Source organism: Acomys russatus, chromosome 9 (genome assembly GCF_903995435.1).
Source record: "Acomys russatus chromosome 9, mAcoRus1.1, whole genome shotgun sequence".
NCBI classification, from domain to species: domain Eukaryota; kingdom Metazoa; phylum Chordata; class Mammalia; order Rodentia; family Muridae; genus Acomys; species Acomys russatus.
In genome coordinates this window covers 40,886,240-40,909,447 of record NC_067145.1, presented here as the reverse complement: position 1 = coordinate 40,909,447, position 23,208 = coordinate 40,886,240, and the positions used below count along the sequence as shown (strand labels likewise).

The 23,208-nt window shown below is 44.5% G+C and overlaps 1 protein-coding gene across 4 annotated transcripts in view; it reads left to right on the top strand.

The window, feature by feature from the left end:
- Positions 1–12,012: 12,012 nt before the first annotated feature.
- The window catches only part of Cul2 (cullin 2), a 38,379-nt gene continuing 27,183 nt past the window's right edge, over positions 12,013–23,208 (top strand). For 2 of the 4 annotated variants that reach the window (XM_051151189.1, XM_051151191.1), the window contains exon 1: positions 12,241–12,401. The gene's annotated coding sequence lies outside the window, so the exon portion shown is untranslated. Of the gene's footprint in view, positions 12,181–12,240; positions 12,402–12,524; positions 12,687–23,208 lie in introns of those variants that run through there. The other 2 variants (XM_051151190.1, XM_051151192.1) reach the window with 2 other exon arrangements.

The following is a 23,208-nucleotide window of genomic DNA, read 5'->3' as shown; positions in this document are numbered from 1 at the left end:
GCCAGGAGCAGAAGGTCTCTGTCAAAAAAGGCCCTTTATTATTAAATGCCATATTCTGTAGATCTCTGAAGTGTCTGAAGACCATCTATCTATTTACTATAGTGTATAATCATATCTATGTATCTATTTATCGATTGACAAACTTCTCTATCTCAGTATATCTGAATCGGCAAGCATTGCTTGTTTTTAGCTATGCGCTATCTGCTTCACTTTGAAAACATATACAAGAAACTAAATAAAGCTTACTCTGTAACTAAGTAGACTAGTACCTCACAAGACTACAAATAAGGGTGCTGGAGACATGGCTCAGAGGTTCAGAGCACTGGCTGTTCTTCCAAAGGTCCCGAGTTCAATACCCAGCAACCACATAGTGGCTCATAACCATCTATAATGAGATCTGATGCCCTCTTCTGGCGAGTAGGTATACATGCAGGCAGCACATTGTATATATAATAGTGAATAAATGAACATTTTTTTTAAAACTACAAATAAGATTTGTAAGTGCCTACCTACTAACTTGTGTCTCCAACCATCCTAAACAATTTGTAATAGTTAGCTCTCATAAGACTATCACTTTACATCACATTTTAAAATAAGTTGCATATGTACAATACATTAAGCAATCATTGAACAAAATAATCTTAAATTTCTATCAGTCTACAATACCAATGTAATATATTTGAAGCTAATAGATTCAGTCATCTATGTTTTATCCTATAGTTCTATATCCTCCCCTTTTCCCCTCCTTTCTCCTAACACTAGCTAGGATAGAAAGATAAGAGAGAAAGAAGGAGAGGGGGGAGAAAGAAGAAATCCCTAAATGTAACCTTTACTCACTTATAACCAACCTCCTCTGACAATGACAAACGTTGGTAACCCACCAAAAACACCCACCCTACCTACTGGGAATGGGAGCATTGTGTTCTCAAAATTACTTTTTTCTATCTGGGCATTTAAAAAGTCTTTTGGGTTCCTTTAGAAAAATAAGATATTGGCCAAGTGCTGGAAAAGCTATTTGTATCTGGTTTTGTCCAGTTTTTTGGGGGATCGATCCTTTGGGTTAGCTCTTTTAAGGTTGTTATGCATGCAAATTCTTGAGGAAACAGTAGTTGAGGCAGTCTTCGGGGCTGAATCACCTGGGCTACCTGCTTTGTCTTCATTATTATCTGTTTTGTTTTGTTTTGTTTTGTCCTTTGCTCTGAAAATAAGCAAACTTTTGAAAGTATTAGTATATTTAATAAAACACTTCAGAAAAAGAAAGTATAGAACTGGATGTTGAGTGTGAAAAAAATTAGCACATTTAATGAAATAACTCAAGAAGAGCAATGGGACAGCTTGTTCTGTCTAAACACAACTTTTCATTGGGCTACCCATCAGATCTGGAGCCAAGACTTGGTAGTATCAGAGTCACATATGTCACAGAACAGTAGAACAGGCATATGACCAGAAGCAGATGGTAAGTACAGCTAAGACATTTTCACAAGGTAACTCAGGAGGCTGAGTGAGACCTCTAGGCCTGAAACTGAAACAAGGAGCTCAGAGGAGGGCTGGGTGTCATTGGCAGCCAAAGGCCCTCAAGAATCAGACCATACAGTTGTTGAGAAATTAAAGTGATAGTCCAAGTTAAGTCAGGAACTGGAAGTTCCATATGCAAACTCCCTGAGAATAAAAATGAATTCCCTTGGAGCCAGGCACGATGCCTCACACCTGCAATCCCAACACTCAAGAGACTGAGGCAGGATAATTTCCACATGTTTAAGGTCGTCCTGAATACACAGTGAGATCTAGACCATCCTGTACTACAAGAGTGAAAATCAAAAGGATTATATTCAAAGCGATTCTGGAACCAGATACAGGCCTTTAATGTCAATATTTGGAAGACAGAAACAGACTGGTTCTGATTTCTAGGCCAAGAGCTGTATAGTGGGATCCTGTATCACAAATTAAGTCAGGGTGGGGTTAAGGGGGAAGAATATATGAATCCTGGGCCAGTGAGATGACTTCTGCCACCAAGCCTGAGTTTTACAAATTAATTAAAGAATGTAAACCGGGCATAGTGGCACATGCCTTTAATCCCAGCACTCCAGATGCAGAGGCAGGTGGATCTCTGTGAGTTCAAGGCCAATCTGAGCTGCAAAGAGAGTCCAGGACAGCCAAGGCTACACAGAGAAACCCTGTCTCAAAAAATGAAAGGGGAAAAAAAAACTCAAAAAGAATGTAGTAGGTCCTATGGGTAAGGCTCAGTGAGTAAGGTCACTTGCTGCACAGGGTTTGATTCTAGAACACAAAAAGGAAGAAAAAACATACTCTTATATAAACTTGTCTTCTGACTCTCTCTCTCTCTCTCTCTCTCTCTCTCTCTCTCTCTCTCTCTCTCTCTCTCTCTCTCTCTCTCTCTCTCTCTCTCTCACACACACACACACACACACACACACACACACACTGCGGTTGGAAAGATTGCTCAGCAGTTAAGAATGAACATTTGCTGCTTCTGAGGAGATCCTGAATCTGGTTCTTCCAGTGACCTGCAAGCTGCTCACAACCATCAACTTAGCTCGGAAGATCTGGCGCGATCTGGCGCCCTCTTTTGGCCTGTTTAGGAATCTGCACATAGACGCACATGCCAGCAGAAAATAAATCTGTTTTGTTGTTGCTGTTGTTTCCGAGACAAGGTTTCTCTGTGTAGCCTTGGCTGTCCTGGACTTAATTTGTAGACCAGGATAGCCTCAAACTCTCAGAGATCTACCTGTCTCTGCCTCCCAGAGTGATAAAATCTATTTTGTAAATTAAAAAAAAAAAACTTTTTTGTTTTTTCTTTTTTCCGAGACCCGGTTTCTCTTGTAGTCCTGGTTGTCCTTGACTAGCTTTGTAGGCCAGGCTGGCCTCAAACGCACAGAGATCTGCCTGCCTCTGCCTCCCAAGGGCTGGGATTAAAGGGGTGTGCCACCATACCCAGTTAATCTTTTTAAAAATTTATTAGTATTACTATTATTATTACTATTATTGTTAAAGTTATTGTTGTTGTTGTTGTTTGTTTTTCGAGACAGGATCTCTCTGTGTTAGCCTTGGCTGTCCTGGACTCGCTTTGTAGACCAGGCTAGCCTCAAATTCACAGAGATCCACCTGCCTCTGCCTCCTGAGTGCTGGGATTAAAGGCGTGCACCACCACACCCAGCAGCTAATCTTTTTTTTTTTTTTTAAAGCATAGTAATACAGTTTTTAAAATTGTTTTTAAGTCTCACTATGTAGCTCTGGCTGACCTGGGACTCACTGCTCCGATGTGCCAGTATATCCTATTTGTTTGTTTGTTTGTTTTTGTACACAGAGTTTCTCTGTGTAGCCCTGGCTGTCCTGAAACTCTATAGACCATGTCGGCCTCCAGCTCTGAGATCTTCCTGCCTCTGCCTTCTCTGCTGGGATTACAGGTGTGTGCTCTCTCCCCAACACCTGGCTTCAATTTAAAAAAAAAATTTTTTTTTTAAGATTTATTTATTATTATGTATACAGTGCTCTGCCTACACATACACCTGCAGGCCAGAAGAGGGCATCAGATCACATTATAGATGGTTGTGAGCCACCATGTGGTTGCTTGCAGTTGAACTCTGGAGGAGCATACAGTGCTCTTAACCTCTGAGCCATCTCTCCAGCTCCCCAATTTAAAATTTTTAATGCAATAAAAAATTGAAAAGGATCTTCCACAGAATGCACAGGAAATTATACTGGAGAATGCTAGTGACACTTCAGCTGAGTCCATTACAGACTCATGTCCTAAGAGGCACCCTGTGGCTATGGCTTTGTCTATCTCTAGTAAGTTACACAAAATGGTAGTGAGACCTCCTGAGGAAATGGATTTACATCAACTGGGCCTGAACTCTAGAATTATTTCTGTAGGTTTTTTTTTTTTAGCCAGAAAAAGGTTGGTGAAGGAACATGTTCATTTCTCTAGACTGGACTTGCAGAAGTTACTAGCTTGTTCAGTCCCAGGGTCCAGTTCTTGCTGAAATCATACTCCATACACCTTCAGGCAGATGTGTCCTGGAAGACACACCAGAGAGATTTTCCCTGCCTAGCAACTGTAGGATTTCATCACGGCAGTGGCTCTGGACAGGTGTGCCAAGCAAGGTGGTCCAGAAGATCCAAACTCAGCAACTAGATCTTCACTGAGAAAATGGTCACTGCGGACCCTTGCTGGAATAAGAAGGTGCCTCCCTGTCCTGCTGCCAGAGAGCATGTGTCATCAAAGAGTTGTCTACTTGGTGGCAGCCCCATTCGATGACGAGCTTGACATCCAGTCCTCCCTCCGGTCCAGGTTGCCTGCAGTCTGGGGACAGTGGGGCACGTTGTGCCGGTCAAGCAACACGTTCTAGAGCTCAGGGCTGTGCCTCAAAAACTATGGCGGAGTGGGTCCCTAGGTTGCGCCAGTTGAGACCCTTGAGCAAATACCTGTCTCTAATCCTTGACCTTACTTGAGTCAGCCAGTTCCTGGTGAGGCTAACGGCCAATGGGCCTCACAAGGAAGATATTGCCTTAGCCTGAGAAGCGCGTTGAGCACCATCTTCCTTCTCTTTTGTGCACTCAACGCAGAAGTGGTCTGAGAAATGCTGGGACTGAGTCCTGCTAATGAAGAGCACCTGGGAAGCAGTTTTACGAGACCCTTAGGAACTCCGATTCTGATTAAGTTCTCCCAGACACCAGTTCATCCAACATTTGGCCTGCCAGGGTTCTGCCAGTCGTTGGTGACCAGGACCACTTGGTTAAAGCTGGGCAAGCTATTCCTCTTGGCTTCCTCCTACCTTGTTTGTTACATCTCTGTCCGTGTCTGGCAAGCACTGGAAGTATTTCCCTGGAGACCCTGGGATCACAGAAGGCAGTTCTCACCTGGTCATTTGTGCGCAGAACTGTAAAAGTATGTCTTATTTGCCAGATATAATTGTCATCTTAGACTCTTACTGTTTTCATCTGCTAACCTAGGGCCTAGTCTTGGAAACTTCTAGCCTCCATACTATCTAATCTAGGACTAGAATGTTTTCAGTCTTTGAGACTTACTGCTGAATAAGCACACCCTTTCTAGTTCTTTCCAAACTCTGGCTGGCTGGTTCAACTCAACTGTTCTGGCTCAAACGCCTCTCTAAGATGATTGATTCAAGCTGGCTTCTCTCAGTTTCTCACTGAAAAGCTCTTCTTGGCTTCAAACTAACTCTAGCCATCTGCTCTAATCTTCTGGCTCCTTCTCATTCTCTGGCTCATTCTGTCTTCGCCTGTGTCTAACTTGTTCTCTCTTCTGCCTGTCTGTAAAACTCCCCCAGGTCAAACTACCTCTGAATTTCATAAACTGAATTGCCAAGAACCCCCCTGGATTGACTCTCAACTCAGTGACCCAACCAAACTGCTTGCACAGAACTGACTAGAACTCAGAGATCTGCATACATGCTTCTGTCTCCTGAGTGCTGACATTAAAGGCCTGGTACTACCATGCCTGGACCTAAATTTTTCTTTACCTGAAACATGCTCTATACCAGGATGGCCATGAACCTCGGAGGTTGGCTTGTCTCTGTCTCCTGGGATTAAAGGTGTGTCTGTATTCCAGCTGAATCACACAGACCTAGAAGGTCTTTGCATGTGATCTCTTGCCAAAGCAGCCCTGTTCTGAATTAAAATTCCTCTACATGGTACTATTGCCCTCTGGGGTAGGGTCAGCAGCATTTCTTATGTATGGACCCTCTCCTCCTACAGGATAATCTTTGATACCTTCAACTGTGCCTCAAAAACCTTCATTCCAGTAATGCATGAGTGTGGGAGGTTGGCAGGTAACATTAACCAGCACACCTGTTCCCTGGAGTTTAAAACTTGTTTGGAGGGAGCTGGAGAGATGGCTCAGAGGTTAAGAGCACTGGCTGCTCTTCCAAAGGTCCTGAGATAAAATTTCAGCAACCATATGGTGGCTCACAGTCATCTATAACGAGACCTAGTGTCCTCTTCTGGCTCTGGCACGCAGGCAGAATACTGTACACATAATAAATAAATAAATCTTTTTTTTAAAAAAACTTGTTTGGAGACCATAGCAAGAATAGTGTAGGGGGAAATACCCAAAGGTCTTTGTCTTCCTTTCCAGCTTCACTCTGTCTTGCCCTGTCCATTTTGCCAGTATTCCGTGGCCATGCTCAATGTCTTCCCACTCCACAGCCTCACCAAGCTGATCTCTGCTCCAGGTGTTTGTCACCTTCTGTGCCCAGGCCTGAATATGCGGTTCTGAAGACCAGCCCATGTCTGGCCTCTTGCCACTTGATCTCCATATCATCTCCCCGGAGAAGCGTTTCCAGTGACCCTTTCTGCTGGGGCAGAGTAGCTTTCATCTGTTACTATGGTTACTTTTCATTACAATATTCATCACTAGATTAGATGGTATTTTCCGGATACCTGACTTTCATCTGTCTCTTTTTACTAGAATGCAAATTCACTGAACACAGAACACTGTGGTGCTTAGCATCCACATAGCCCGGCATGTTAGAGCTGCGACACGACATGGGGTAATACTATAACATGTTGTAGATATGTGGTAACAATGTAATAAATTCGTGAATAAAAGGCCAAGCATGGCAGCCCACACCTGTAATTTCAACAACTGCAGGGGCTGAAAGAGGAATATCAAAAGTTCAAGACCTGCTTGGGCATATTAGCAGTCTGAAAATATGGCTCAATGGGAGAGCATTTGCCCAACTCACTCAAAGCCCTAGATTCAACCCCAGCAAAACCCCAAAACCCACAAGTTCAATGGATAAGTGAATATAAATTTTTACCTGATCAAAATATTCTACCTGAGCCAGGCATGATGGCATACACCTTTAATCCCAGCACTTGGGAGGCAGAGAGGCAGGCAGATCTCTGTGAGTTTGAACCCAGCCTGGTCTACAGAGTGAGTTCCAGGGCAGCTGAGGCTATTACACAGAGAAACCCTGTCTCGACAAAACAAAATAAAACAAAAGGTGGTTCAGCAGATAAAACACTTGTGTGAAAGCCTCACAGCATAAGTTGGACCCCTACAACCCACCTAAAGGTGCATTATGTAATACTGCTCCTGGGAAGATAGGAACAGGCATCTTCTTACTCTAGGTAAGGAACCAATGACAAGAATACCATCACAGTCCAACGCAGTGAGCCAATTAGTTTTACTGTAGTTACTTACGAGGTTATAGGTAAGGATTACTTACAGGAGCAGAAATGGCTCAAATACTATTCCATTACCAAAAGCTAACCCCAACATTGGTGACAGCTTATAAAAGCTGAAAACGTGGAGATCATTGCACAACTTGCAGGCACCTCAGCAGGTTGGAAAGTGTCTCCACAGGCAACTCAGGTAGTCTGAGTCTCCTCCAGTTAGGGCCTGGGCTGAGCTTCTTCTGAGCAACTTGATTGGATGAGTCTTCTGGGCTGTTCTCTGCCTCCTTTGGGCATCTTGGCTGTTGGACACTGTCTCTAGGCAGTTCTGTTTCTGTATACTTAAGGACAGATCCAGCTAGTTGTTTTCATTTGAAAATACAGTGTGACATAAAGAGATGTGATTGTGTGTCAAGGACTTGTTATGGCTAATCTTAGTTGCCAGCCTCATTGGGTCTGAAACTAACCAAAACACAAGCTACTGGGCATTCTTTGGTGGGCTTTTCTTTTCTCCTTTTTTCTTTCTTTCTGTTTGTTTGGGTTTTTTTTTTTTTTTTTTTTTTTTTTTTTTTGAGACATTATTGGTTTTTTTTTTCTTTCATTCTTTCTTTTGTGTTTTGTTTTGTTTTTTGAGACAGGTTTCTCTGTGTTGCCTTGGCTGTCCTGGATTCACTTTGTAGACCAGGCTGGCCTCAAACTCACAGTGATCTACCTGCCTCTGCCTCCCAAGTGCTGGGATTAAAGGAGTATGCCACCCTGCCTGGCAGAAAAAGTACATAATTTAAGACTACAGCTATGCATTATCTTGGTTGTAAAAGTTAATTACATGGGAAATCTAAGGTAAGTAAAGTTGGTTGTAAATATATTTGAGTTCAAGGCCAGGTTGGTATAGAACAAGTTTCAGGTAAAGAAAAGCTTAGGTCTAGGCGTGGTTATACATGTATTTAATCCCAGCACTCAGAAGACAGAGGCATGCAGATCTCTGAGTTTTAGTGAGTGATGTTCAGGCAGTTTTGGTGGAAAGTGAGTTGAGAGACAGTGAGTGGAATTCAGAAGTTTTACCGGGAGAGTTTTACAGAGACAGGTTGAAGAGAGACCAAGCTAGACTGAGGTAAAGACAGAAAGAGCCAGAGAATGGAAATGAACCAGAAGATTAGAATATATTGTCAACGTTGTATGAAGCCAAGCAGAGCAATACAGTCAGAGGCTGAGAGAGAAGCCAGACTGAATCAGTCAACTAGGAGAGAGGTTTGAGCCAGAACAGTTGAGCTGAACCAGCCAGCCAGAGTTCAGAAAGAACAAGAAAGGGTGAGCTCATTAAGCAGTAAGTCTCAGAGGCTGAAAACATTCTAGGCCTAGATAAGATTGTATGGAGGCTAGAAGCTTCCAGGACTAGGCCTAGGTTAACAGATGGAGACAGTGAGCCTCCAAGACAACAATTAGACAGGAAAATAAAAGTTATTTTTATACTTTATTCTAGTTTGGTTTGAGACAGGGTCTCATCTGTAGCTCAGGTGATCCCCTCAACCAAATGTAATCCTTCTGTCTCAGCCTTCTGAGTGCTGCAATTAAAGATATGAACCATCATGAGAGCCTTTTTTTTTTTTGAGACAAGGTCTTATACATTGCCCTATCAAGACAGAAAATCATGTTGACCAGGCTAGCCTGAAAATTCACAGAGCTATACCTTTTTCTGATTCTTGAATACTGGGTTTAAAGCTGTAAGCCATAGGGACTGGAGAGATGGCTCAGAGGTTAAGAGCACTGACTGCTCTTCCAGAGGTCCTGAGTTCAATTCCCAAAAACTGCATGGTGACTCATAACCATCTATAATGTGATCTGATACCCTCTTCTGGTATGCTGGTATACATGCGGCCACAACACTGTATACATAATAATAAATAAATCTTTTTTTTGTTTTGTTTTGTTTTTTGTTTTTCAAGACAGGGTTTCTCTATGATAGCCTTGGCTATCCTGGACTCGTTTTGTAGACCAGGCTGGCATTGAACTCTCAAAGATCCGCCTGCCTCTAGCCCACCCGCACCCCCCTAACCCCCACCCCCTGAGTGCTGGGATTAAAGGCGTGCGCCACCACCGCCCGGCTAAATAAATCTTTAAAAATTTAAAAAAAAAAAAAAAAAAAAAAAAAGCTGTGGGCCATGATGCTTGGCCTGGCTTCACTTCGTTTTCTTGGTGTGTGCATGTGTACCCTCAGGCCAAAGTGGGTGTTAGCTCTCCTGCAGCTGGAGATAGAGGCAGCTGTGAGAGTCCCCTCAGAGTTTCAAAGAAGAGTCTCAGAAGGAGAAAAGCTGCAGACACTGAGACCAGACCAGTTGCTTGGGAGAAGCAGTTATCATGTGAACTGCCCGGAAGAGTTTTAGACCAGAGTCCCTTGGACAGGACACTCCACCCTGTTTAGCTAACCACCTGCAGGCAGTGGAGCATTGTGCTCCAGGGAAGAGGTTTTCTCCGCTGACAACATGAGCCAGTTTAAGCAAGATTAAAGCACTGAGGCAGGTTTGTTGGTTGCAACTCTTGGGCGGATTCACTGGTCCCAAGGAAGGGGGCCAGCAAAGTCACCAGGGGGAGGGAGACTGAGAGGAGGGGAAAGAGAAAGAGACAGTCCAAAAGCAGGGGGGAGGGGGAGAAAATGCAGAGAGAGGGAGGGACCCAATAAGGAAGCCCACCCCTAGGTTGGAAAGTTCAGGGTAGAGGGCTGGGTATGCCAGCCACGCCCTTTCACAGGTAAGGACTGAGGGATGCTGGGAGAACCTGGAGGCCAAGTCCACTTTGGTATGTTAAATATGCACCTCAGGCGAAAACACCACGTTTCTAGACTTTCTCAGCTGTCACTCATGCTGGGAGGGGCTTTGGTCCTATCTGTCTTTGAGTCACTGTGCTTCAGTAAGTGACCCCTCACACATAAGTAACTCCAGTAAAACTCACTGGTTCACCAAGTTGGACTTCGGTGGTATCCTTTGGTCTGACTGTGGGCTCCCTATCTGTGGTGAGTAAGAGTTTGAATTGTGTCTCCCCTGGAAAAGTTTGTCTGTCTGTCTGTCAGTCAGTCTGTTTGTTTGTTTGTTTTCGAGACAGGGTTTCACTGTGTAGCCATGGCTTTCCTGGACTTGCTTTGTAGACCAGGCTGGCCCTGAACTCACAGCGATCCGCCTGCCTCTGCCTCCCCAGTGCTGGGATTAAAGGCGTGCCCCACAACGCCCAGCCTGTATTAGACTTTTAAAGGTTTCTATTTGTCTGTTTAGAGACAGGGTCTCATGTAGGCCAGTCTGGCCTCTAACTCCCTAAGTAGCTGAATATGACTTTGAACTTCTGATATTCCTGCCCACCCCTCCCAAGTGCTATTAATTACAGACTGGTGCCATCATACTGGTTTGTCGGGGAGCTTGGGGCTTTGTGCATGCAAGGTGAGCACTCTTCAGGCTTATAATAGTCAGAGTTCTAGTGCCTTCAAAAGGGGATTCTACAAAGACAGATTCAGATATGCACCTTCTGGACTATTAAAATATATTTTAGCCGGGTGTGGTGGCACACGCCTTTAATCCCAGCACTCGGAAGGCAGAGGCAAGCGGATCTCTGTGAGTTCAAGTCCAGCCTGGTCTACAAAGCAAGTCTAGGACAGTCAAAGCTACACAGAGAAACCTTGTCTCAAAAAAACCCAAAAATAAATAAATAAATAAATAAATAAACGATTAAAAAATGAAATAACCAACTTTAACTTTTAAAACTATTTGATTCAAATCAGGGATTAATTCTTCTGAGTAACAAACAGTGCATCTTCAACAAAATCCTATAGGAAGTTTGCTCAATCAAAGCTGATCAATACCCAGAAAATAACAGTTCACACCAATGCCAGATGTATTTCCTTTTTTTTTTTTTTTTTGGCTTTTCGAGACAGAGTCTCTCTGTGTTAGCCTTGGCTGTCCTGGACTCACTTTGTAGACCAGGCTGGCCTCGAACTCACAGAGATCCACCTGCCTCTGCCTCAGGAGTACTGGGATTAAAGGTGTGTGCCACCACGCCCAGCTTCCCTTGGCTTTATAAGGGGAAGGCAAGAAGGAGTCCAGATACTAGTTCTAGTGCCATCAGCAGCTCCTGCTTGCACTTCACTGCTAGGCTTTGGATCTGCCAGACAGGTATGGTAATTAAGCTCCTTTTAAATTTAAGACGTAAGGCCAGGCCGGGTAGTGGTGGCGCACGCCTTTAATCCCAGCACTCCTGAGGCAGAGGCAGGTGGATCTCTGTGAGTTCGAGGCCAGCCTGGTCTACAAAGTGAGTCCAGGACAGCCAAGGCTACACAGAGAGACCCAGTCTTCTTGTGTTTCTGTATGTAAGAAGAGGTGATGTGATGGGAGGCAGAGGCAGGCGGATCTCTGTGAGTTCGAGGCCAGCCTGGTCTACAAAATGAGTCCAGGAGAGTCAATGCTACACAGAGAAACCCTGAGATGAGTTAATATGTAAATTGTCAACACTGACCTTTCAGAGGGGGGCGTTTACCTATCACGTGGTAGGCTGGGGAGGCTGAGGCAGGAGGATTGCTAGTTCAACGCCATCTGCGGCTGTAAAAGCCAGGCCTTCAGGAGTAGCCTAGCTAGGCCAGTCTCAAAAACACAAAACTACATACAAATAAAACAGAGACTCCTTGTTGTGATTTGGATATAAATGGCCCCCAATTTTGTGGGTACTGCATCCCTTGAGCTCAGGAAACTGCAATTGCCCCTTTGACAAGTGCGCTGGGCAATGAATTACTTTGACAATTGAGTGCTAGGGCTTCGCGAGTCCCAAAGCGTGGCTCCCCGCGCTTGCCGTAACCTGGACTGGACCATTGCATCCTGCGGGTGAGTGAGTGCTAGAGACAAGACAGCCGAGCGGAGGGCGTGTGTCGGGCAAAGCCCGGAGCCCTGGAGGACGACTGGGTCCCCGAGCCCGCTACCTGCCCGTCCTCCTCCCCTGACCCAGTCCCGCCCCGCGGACCGGGCCTGGTCTGCTGGACTCCCTCGGGAGCAGGTGAGTGGCGGCGCCTTGCTCCGGGCACCCCCGTGGCCCTGGGGCGGTGGCGGTGGCCGGCCGGGGAGGCGGCCTCGGCGCACAGTAATGGCAGCGCTGTGAGCCGGGGAACGCGAGCTGACAGCCGCCGCCGCCCACCCTCCGAGCCGGGGGCTTCGTCCTTCACGCCTGCGGGTTGCCTCCCTCCCCGGGCCCCTGCCCTCGCCCTGCTTCTGCAAAAGGTAACCCTGCTGAAAGCTGGGGAGCCGGGCCGCGGGCGCAGGGAAACTTCCCTTCCCGGCGAATGGGTGGCGGGGATGGGGCGGAGGAACGGAGTTAGGGGCGACCTGGCGGAGGGGAGCGGGCTGAGAACTGGAGGCCCAGCAAGATGGTGTCCTGTGAGTGACCTCGGCTCCCCAGACTGCTGACCCTTAAGCCAGGCACCCCCCCTGGACCAGATCGCGGGCCTCCCGGATCCACTGTCGGCCGCCCCTCCCTCGGCCTCATTTTCCTCCTAAGGAGGGAAGGTGAGAGTGTGCTTTCGGGCTTATTTACGTGCGCACATGGAGACCAAAGTCTCTGTTGAAGGGGGTGGCATCAATCTCATACATCCTAGCTACGAGTGTTTTCACTTTTGTTTCCGCAGACAGTGAAGATTGATAGCGTTAGGGAGGAGTATTTTACGTGCATGTTACACCTCCTCACTTACGGCCTCAGTCTCCCCAGCACTTGTTTACATGCTAGGGGCTAGACACTTCCCTACCATTAAGGGCGTGCAAGTAGAAGGTCTTTGAATTTGTATTGTTATTATAAGTTACCCTCGTCCTCCTTGGTTAGTATTACTGACTGGATGACAGTACCTATACGTTTCAATTTGAAGAAACTACTGAGTTGCAAATGTAGCTCAGGGCTGCAACACTTGACTATCTATCATGCACTGCCTTCTGCAAAAAAAAAAAAAAAAAAAAAAAAAAAAAAAAAAGTGTGTGTATATTTGATTTTTTTCTATAGAAAATATCCTTGTCCTAGACATCTCAAACCCACATTGATGCACAACCTAGGAGATCACTTTCTTCTGTCTCTCATATGTGTCATTCCAAGACACAAAAGTGGTCTAATTAGTTAAACTTTGGTTCCTTTGCCCATAGACAGTGTTTTGGAAGTCCCTTCACAAATGAACACAGCTTTTTACGACTTCTCCCCTCATTCTATTTATGAGATGTGGAGGGTTTCGTGTTTGGGGAGGGCTTGTTTGCTTGTTTTGTTTTTTTGAGGCACAGTCTCTGTTTTACAGCCCTGGCTGTATAGGACTCACTGTAGACTTTGGGATTCTTCCCCAGTACTGGGATTAAAAGCATGTCTTTTAATCCAGCTGCCTTTTGAGGGTCTTGTATAGCCTTGACTGGTCTGGTATTCAGCGTGTAGCCCAGGTAACCTCACATTCTCGAGACTCCCACCTCAGCACGTCCTGGCCCATCAGGCCCTGCTTCCTTTAGTTGTCTGTATTTTATCAATATATTGAGGTGAAAGGTCATACTACTTGTTTTCTTTGTTAGCTTTTGTTTTTTCAAGACAGGCTTTCTCTGTAATAATCCTTGTAGACCAGGCTGCTTCAGAGATCAGACTGCTTCTGCCTCCTGAGTGCTGGGATTAAAGGTGTGGACCTGCCTAATTGCTTGCTTTCTTCCTTTGATTTTTCCAGACAGGGTTTCTTTGTCTGTCCTGGATCTCTTTGTAGACTAGGCTGCCCTCCAACTCACAGAAATCTGCCTGCCTCTGCCTTCCTAGTGCTGAGACCAAGCCTCTCTCTATCTCTGCTTTCTCTCCCCCCCCCCCCCAGACAGGGTTTCTTTCCTTTTGTTTTGTTTTTTGTTTTGTTTTTCGAGACAGGGTTTCTCTGTGTAGCCTTGGCTGTCCTGGACTCACTTGTAGACCAGGCTGGCCTCGAACTCACAGAGATCTGTCTGCCTCTGCTTCACAAGTCCTGGGATTAAAGGCGTGTGCCACCACCGCCCTGCTCCAGACAGGGTTTCTTTTGTAGTCCTGGCTGTCAGAGACTACAGAGTGAGTCACAGAGATCTATCCCCTCTGCGCGGGGATTAAAGGCGGCCACAGCCAAGCCTGGATTAAACTCTGCTTTCTTAAAGCTTCACTTCTGGCTGAGATGGAGAGACATAACAGATAAGAAACAAATAGAATAGTGCCCTGAAGGGAGTAAGGAGAAGGCCGGAGTGATCAGTTTCGGATACCATGTTAGCAAAGGCCTGTCTGAGGTGACCTTTGACAGACATATTTGAAAAGAACCAGAATAGGTCTTTGGAAGTTCTGAAGAAATGCAAATGGAAAAACCACAGGTAGGGAGGAACTAGAAGCAGCTCAGTGAGGGTGCACCCTGAAAGAGGTCCAGTCAGGCCAGGGGCCAGAGTTAGGTTTTGAAGACATTTTAGATTTTGGAATTTGATTTACATTCCATCCATGTCAAAAGAGGCCCCCTACCCCCCCATCTGGTTGTGGCCTTGGAACATTAAAGGACAAGCAACAAGGTTTCCAGCTTTGATGAAGATCCTGTTGGACATGTTATAGTACACGAGATGGGAAAGGGTGGGAGAACCACGAGTTTACGGATTGAGCTGGATTGTGTATCCTGAGTTGACTCAAGCCAAGTGTTACTGCCAAGGTTAAGGCGTCTGTTATGCCATTCTTTGATTTGAAGAATTTCTTCATGGACCAGCTCTGGACGCTACCACTGGGATAGTGAAAAGTAAGACAGATCTGTGCCCTCATGAAAATTGGGGAAAGATGGCTAGAAGTGAGTTTATTATTATTTTTTCCCCCGAGACAGGGTTTCTCTGTGTAGCCATGGCTGTCCTGGATTCACTTTGTAGACCAGGCTGGCCTTGAACTCACAGAGATCTGCCTGCCTCTGCCTCCCAAATGCTGGGATTAAAGGCGTGCGCCGCCGCCGCCGCCACCACCACCATCACCACCACCACCACCATCTGGCTAGAAGGGAGTTTTTAATCAGTCTTTAAGTGGTGTTCCATTGAATAAAAGTAATACTGAGGTTCAAAATTGGAAAGATTCCAAAGGACATAGATTAAAACCCTTCTGCCTGCCTCTTAGTTTTCTCTGGAGCCAAACAGTAGTAACTTTCTTACATGTCTCCAAAGATATATTTTGTGTGCCAATTAAGCAGGTGTGTAAAAATGTTAGTATAGCTTATTCTGACACTTTGTATTTTTCACAGTATTAAACACTATTTTAAAAGTTAGAAACAGGGCCAGGCCCAGTGGCCCACACCTTTAACCCCAGCACTCAGGAGGCAGAGGCAGTTGGATCTCTGAGTTCGAGGACAGCCAGGGCTATTAGACAAAAAAGTTACAAACAGGAGAAGGACGCCTGAAGAAAGACAGGAGAGAAATGAAGAGAGCTGCAGCATTTTCCGATGTGTTCTTTGCCACCTTTGAGTATTTCACTTACGGATGGGAAGTATGTGGTAGTTCGGTACCCAGGCCTGTGCGTGGCCATGTCGCTTAGGCTGGCCTTCACTCCTGGGTGTTTCCTGCATCAGCCCCTTTCCTGAAGTTACAGGAATTGATGTTCACATTGCTTTGTTCTTTGAAGAACATTAATTTATTACAAGAAACTTTTCTACCTTGCCTGCATTTCTTCATGTGTGCCAGGAAATGTTTGGTAATGATTAAAAGGAGCATTTTCTTTCTTTTTTGTTTGTTTTTGAGACAAGGTCTCTCTGTGTTAGCCTTGGCTGTCCTGGACTCCCTTTGTAGACCTGGCTGGCCTTGAATAAAATCAATTTTTAAAACTCTTACTATGTATTACTATAGTGATCCACCTTACTCTGCCCCCCCCAGTGCTGGGATTAAATAAGGTGTGCACCATCATACCCGGCTTTCCTTTCTTGAGACAGGGTTTCTCTGTGTAGCTTTGGTTGGCCTGGAACTAACAGAGATCCTCTTGCTTCTGCCTCCCTGACTGCTGGGATCCCAGGCCTGCGCCACCATGCCTGGCTAGGGACGTTTTCTTTTATGTGTACCATCCACTACAGTAAGTTCTTCGCAGAATCAACTCCTGGAACTTAGTATTATAAAGACTTAAAAACCGGTAAGGTAAAATTGAGGAAAATGCCAGGCCTGGTGGTTCAGGCCTGTGATTGATTCCAGCTACTCCATGCCTAAGTAGGAGGACATGCTCAGGACCTGCCAAGGTTACAGAGTAAGTTCAAGGTCTGTTGGAATTTAACAGAACTTGTTTAAAATAAAAAGTAATCGTAGAGGTGGCAGCACACTCAAAATAAATAAACATAGGAAAAGTGGGCTGGGATATATCTTTTTGAGGGGAGGGGTGCGGTTCGAGACAGGGTTTCTTTGTATAAAAGCCCTGCTTGTCCTGGAACTCTAGGCCAGGCTGGCCTTGAACTCACAGATTCCTCAGCTTGGATTAAAGGAGTGAGCCACCACTACTTTTGATTTAAGATCTTTGTTTCTTTGTGTAGCCTTGACTGTCCTGGACCAGGCTGGTAGTATGCATGAGGCCGTGGGTTCAATTCCCTAGTATTGCAGAAAAGCAAGAGAAGAGCTGAGTTCTGGAATGTTGGGAGTTGGGGATGTATTCAGTGGTACACTTACCTAGGCCTGTCTAGTCACCAGCATCAGAAAAGGAGTATTAGGTAGTACGTGATTGGTGTTTAAGGTGTATGGTTGATTTGTCTTTTTGGTTTCTGCATTTAAGAGTTTTTGAAATATCTAGGGTTGAGATATATACTTGGTAGCTGGCATGCCTAGTGTACATGAGAATCTGCCTTGGATCCCTGACACTGCTGGACAGACCTGTCTGTAATCTCAGCACTGAGGAGGTGGAGGCCAGATGGAAGCTCAAGGGCCTGAACTACCTTACCACAAAAAGAAAACAAAACAACAAAAACAGATACATCTGGTGTCAGTACGTTACATATAGCTTTTAATTGGGACAGCTGAAATATTAAGACATTATGGGTCTTAAAGTTTTGTTTATTTTGTTTGTTTTTTGTTTTTTTTTTCAAGACAGGGTTTCTCTGTATAGCCTTGGCCATCCTGGACTCACTTTGTAGTCCAGGCTGGCCTCGAACTCACAGCGATCCGCCTGCCTCTGCCTCCCGAGTGCTGGGATTAAAGGCGTGCACCACCACGCCCGGTTTTGTTTTGTTTTTTTCTAGACAGGTTTTCTCTGTAGCCTTGGCGGTCCTGGGCTCACTTTGTAGACCAGGCTAGCCTCGAACTCACAGTGATCCCCCTGCCTCTGCCTCCCGAGTCTGTCCTGGAGCCCATTATGGCAGACCAGGCTGGCTTCACCTCCCATCTACACGCCTCTTACCACCAAATCTTTGGATAAATCAAAAGGCTCCTTCTGTGACATCTATGTGTGTTTCTTAAAATAATTTTTTGGTGTTTTTGAGACTGGGCTTCTTATAATACAACCTGATTGGACGGAGCAAGTGGCCTTGATCTTTCCCCTACCTGTTCCTCCACCTCTGAAGTGAGATTACAGACTGCTCCGGCCACACCCTGTCTGTTCCTGTGACTGTGTAGCTCTCTGGGAAAGTTGTTTACAGCTTTGAATATTTTAGAGGGGAGGCTTTTGTATTTGTTTTGTTTTGTTTTGTTTTGGGGTTTTTTTTTTAGACAGTTTCACTGTGTAACCTTGACTGACCATGCTGGGCTCAAACTCAAGTGATTCCCCTGCCTCTGCAGGGATTACAGGCGTATGCCACCATGCCTGGGTGAAGTTTTCTTAAGTTGCTTTAAATTTCATTTAATTCTGTAGACCAGACTGGAGATCTGCCTGCCTCTGCTCCCAGTGCTGGGATTAAAGGTGTGTACCACCACACCCAGCTAAGTAGTCAATTTCTAGGTCAGAGAAACACAATCTTTGAAAAAGTATTTAGTGCTTTATGAAGCACCAATAAGACAGACATTAAGTGTGTTGTGCATTATGCTTAAAACCCTAAAATGTGCAGGTGTTGTTAGTGTCCAATTAAAGGTTTCAGTTAATCAAGGGATTTTCTTTTATAGACTTAAACATTGTGTTAACCATTGTTAGTCATTAAATTATAGCCTTGATTAACATATGTCAGAATTTTCCATAAAACGGGCTGACAGCTTAGCATTTATTTCTCTAATCAGCTATAAACGTAGGCTTTTGTAACATCTCCAGCATTTTTTGGAAGTCTAGAATACACTAAATATTTAATAGGTAAAGTCTGTTTTAATGTAAACGTTTGTTTTTTAACTGGGTATGTGGTGGTGGGGAGCACTTAGTAAAGCCTGAAAGTGTGCATGGACCAGCAGCTCACACCCCATTTTTTTTGCATTATCAATTTAATGTAAGTTGTTTCTCAAGGAAGGAATGCTCAACTTACCTACCCTATTTATATATTTTGTTTGTAAGAAAGTGCTATAGGCTACTTACATTTTTTGTTTATTTTTTCTGTGTGTCCTTGGCGGTCCTGGACTTGCTTTCTAACTCACAAAGATCCGCCTGTCTCTGCCTCTCTGAGTGCTGGGATTAAAGGTGTGTGCCACCAGGCCCGGCTCATTTTTTAAAATTTGCAATAATTTTAGATAAACAGAAAGCTTGCAAAAATAAGAAGTTCAAATATTCTCATTAGGCAGCATTAACCTGATCCAGGGCTAACACTGATAAGAAGTTTCTAATTTCTGCTCTAGGGAGTTAGGACAGGAAAATAACTCCAAATTCAAGTGACTGTTGTGAGCCACTTAATCTGGGTGCTGGGAACTGAACTCAGGCCCTACTCGTTTTTGTTTGATTTACTTATTTTTACTTTATGTGTATGAATATTTTGCCTCTATGCGTGTATGTGCAACATGTGCATGCCTGTTAGGTCCCTTAGAACTAGGTTAACAGATGAGTGCATAGATAGAAAAATAAAGAGTGCAGAGAAGAGCAGAGAGCAGCACATCAGCTCTGTGCCGGTCATCTGATGATGTAACGTTGCTTTTTGCATTATTTTTTATGCTGTTTAGATGTATTACTTACACAGTCATCGCTTTGCTCACTTCTTTTTTTTTTTTTTTTTTTTTTTTTTTTGGTTTTTCAAGACAGGGTTTCTCTGTGTAGCCTTGGCCGTCCTGGACTCACTTTGTAGACCAGGCTGGCCTCGAACTCACAGCGATCCACCTGCCTCTGCCTCCCGAGTGCTGGGATTAAAGGCGTGCGCCACCATGCCCGGCCACTGAGACCAACACTTTTTCTTTGAACAATTACATTTATAGATAAATACTCATGTGTGCTCATATGAGACTACCTTGTGTCATTAAGAGGACAACTTGAGCGACTTCTTTCCATCATGTGGCAATTGGGATTGAACTCAGGCTGTCGGGCTTGGAGACAAGCAGCCTTGCCCCTGACCAGTCTCCCTTTTGGCCTGGAGAGAGAAGCATCCTCTGCCACTTTCTCTAAGGTAGTTTTATTCAGGAGCCCTGAGTATAGACTCTTGGCAGTCTGCCCCACTCGGCCTCTGAAGTGCAAAGATTTCAGGCGTGTACCACTATTCTAGTCTGTAATTTTATCAATTTTTTTTTTTAAAAAACAGTCATAGATTGAATTCAACAGGGCCTTACTTATGTTAGAATAGTGTTGCTACTGACAAACACATGCCTAGTCAAGCCTGTCTGTTTTTTATTTATTATTATTATTTGGTTTTTAGCATAGTGCACAGAGATTCTCTTTAAAAATAAGAACAAATTCCCAAGTATAGAGAGAGTGGGACTCAAGAGGAATTATTTCTGGTGTTTGAAGACATGGTCTCAAGGAGCCTAGGCTGTCTTCAGAGTCACACTGCAGCGACTCAAACTTGTGCCTTCATCTTCCACCTGCCAAGATTGCAGATTGGTTGTTTTTTGGGGCTAGGGCTACTCTGTTTAGCCTGCCTGTGCTTCCTGAGTGCCGGGATTACAGGCATGTAGCATCACACCGGGCTTTAACTGAATTTTATTCTTTACAATGTGCAGAATAATAGTGTTCAAGTAAGGCTTATATAAGAGATAGCATATACTAAGAGCTATTATATGTGTGTTTATATATACATATAAGTGCATATATATATACCTACACATATGTATGGATATGGTATCAGTTTCTGAAGTATATATGGTTTATCAGGTTGCTGTCATTAATGGTTCCTTAATAGAAGCTGTTAAGCTCCTTAGTGTCCCTCTGGTAGGAAAGTGTGTGTGTGTGAGTGCCTGCCTGCCTGCCTGCCTGTCTGTCTGTCTGTCTGTCTGTCTGTCTGTCTGACTAAGCATGGCACCAAGGACCTTGGGTTTGGTAGGGAAGTACCCTACTCCAGATCCTTAGCTCATCCAATTTTTTATACTTGCTATGTTGGATTGCGTGCATTGTTTTTATTGTAACATTTCAGAATCTTTTTTTGTTTTGTTTTAGTTTGGGTTTTGTTTTTGCTTTTGTTATGTTTTTTGGTTTTTTGAGATAAACCTTGTATAACAGTCCTGGTTGTCCTGGACTCTCTAGCCCAGGCTGGCCTCACAGTCCCGAGCACTGGGACTAAAGGTGTGTGTACCATGCCTGGCTTTTTGTTTTGTTTTTTAAAGATAGGGTCTCACTATGAACACCAAGCTGGGCTCAAACTCTTAGAGATCTGTGGCCCTTTTTGTCTGCAGGCCGGAGGCCAGAGGCCGGAGGCCGGAGGACGCTCCCTCCGGGTGACAGGACATAGGTGAGCCAACCCCCTACTGACCCAACAGCTCGCCAGACCCAAATGTGTTAAAACATAGTTCCTTGCAGACCCTAACCCACACAAAAGGTGTCAAAAGCTGGCTCTATATTAAAAAAAAAAAAAGTGTCCTGGGAGTGTCTCCTGCTATTCAAGTAAGCTTAGTTTAAAAACCTAGAGACTGGAAGGTTCAGCAGCGCAGCCCTCCACCCCGCCCCATCCCTTCCCCATAGTTCTCTGCCCTTTTTTAAGCTTGGTAAATTAAAATCTAGTTGTCTGACTGTTTTTGTCTTTATTTTAATAAAGTGTACTCTATCTCCCTTTCCCCCCTGAAAGGGACAGAGATTTTTCTTGTCTCAACCCCGCTGAGCCCAGCTGTCCTGTGCTTCCCCGCTGCCTGCCCAGAAGGTCTTCTCCACAACTGTTCTCAGGACAGCATCCTTCAGCTAGCCTCCAGAAGGCTGTAGAAAACTCTGGGACCAGATTCTTAGCCCAGCCTCCTGGAGAAAAGAACCCACAGATATCCACCTGCCTTTATCTCTCAGGTGCTAGGCTTAAAGGCATGTGCCGTTATGTCCTGCACTGTTTTTAATTTTATATATATATATATATATATATATATATATATATATATATATAAAATAAAAAAATATATATATATAAAATATATATATATATATAAAAATAAAAGATGTGTGTATGGGTGTTTTACCTCCATGTGTGTCTGTGCACCATGTGCATGTGATGGCCACAGAGGTGTTGGGTCCCCTGGAACTGAATTGACAGGTGTTTGGGGCTTCTGGGCATGAACTCAAGGTATGTGCATGAGCGCAAGTGCCTGTGGAGGCATCACTTCCTGGAGCTTGAGCTGCCTGGCCTGGGCACTGGGCTGAACTGCAGTCCTGGGAGAGGAGCAAATGGTAAAACATTTCTCTGGCTCCTTCCCCTATTCTGTGAGAGAGAGCTTGATTATATAGCCCAAGCTAGATTCAAACTCACCATCCTCCTTAGCCTCTGATGCTGGGATTTCAGGCATGCTGGGAGCTCACACAGGAAATTGTATGTTTTACGATTTATTTATATCTTATATGCATGAGTATTTTGTCTGCATGTGTGTATGTTGCCCATGTATGTCCGCATGGTGCCCATGGAGGCCAGGAGAAGGTGGTGGTTCCCCTGAAACTGGAGCTGTGGATGGTTGTATGTTGCTGTGTGGGTTCTGAGAACGGAACCTGGGTCCTGCAAGAGCAACAAGTGTTCTCAAACACTGACTAGAACAGAAGACAAGGGAGACACATGGCAGAACTATGCTGTGTGGCGTGCTAATGTACTCTTTCCCTACCTCACCTTAGTAAATTGCTCAAACATGGTAAGACTTTCATAACCTCTTAATGTATGAAAGATTTATTGAATTATACTTAAATAATTTAGTGGCTTCTCTTAGCATCTGTGTAAGGCCAACAAGAGTCATAGTTTACAGTCATAACCCAAATCCTGTTGTGACTTCTAACACCTGTCTGGTGTGTATCTGTGGATCTGCTTGTTCCTGTTATTCCATAGAAATGAAACCATTTGACAAATGCAGCCACCTGCTTACTGTGATGTTATCTAGCATCTGTGCCAAGGACTGACCTGGGCTCACCTGCACAGCTCTCCCCCAGCCAGATTCACCTACGCTGCCGTGGACATCAGTACTCTATTCTCTTATTCTGCTTAGTGTGGTGTGTGGAGGTGCTGACAGCATGTACGTGTTCTTCAGATAATAGCATCCTTAGGCTTTGTAAATTTTTTCTTTATGAATAATGCTTTGAGCATTTTTTGCCCTATTTTGTGGACGTGTTTTGTATTTCTTGGCTATGTACAAAGGATTAGACATAGGTCAAGTGGTAGCCATGTGTTCTATTTTTGTATATGTATATTTAAATAGTGCTATAAATAGAAGTTTGGTCTAGAAGCCTTTCCAAATGTAATATAATTTTTTTTATCTTTATGATTAGAGTTGACTTTTTTTTTTTTTTTTTTTTTTTTTTTTTGCGCTTTTTGAGACAGGGTCTTGCGGGTCCTGCAGAAGAAAGTGAAGCAACTTAAAGATGTTCTTGGCCAGGCAGTGACGGCTCACGCCTTTAATCCCAGCACTTGGGAGGCAGAGGCAGGAGGATCTCTGTGACTTCGAGGCCAGCCTGGTCTAGGACAACCAAGGCTATCACAGAGAAACCTGTTCTTTGAAGCTTTTAGAGGGTACACAGTGTAACAGATGACTTTTCCATGTGCCCTATTGCTTTAGTGTTTGGTGTTTCACT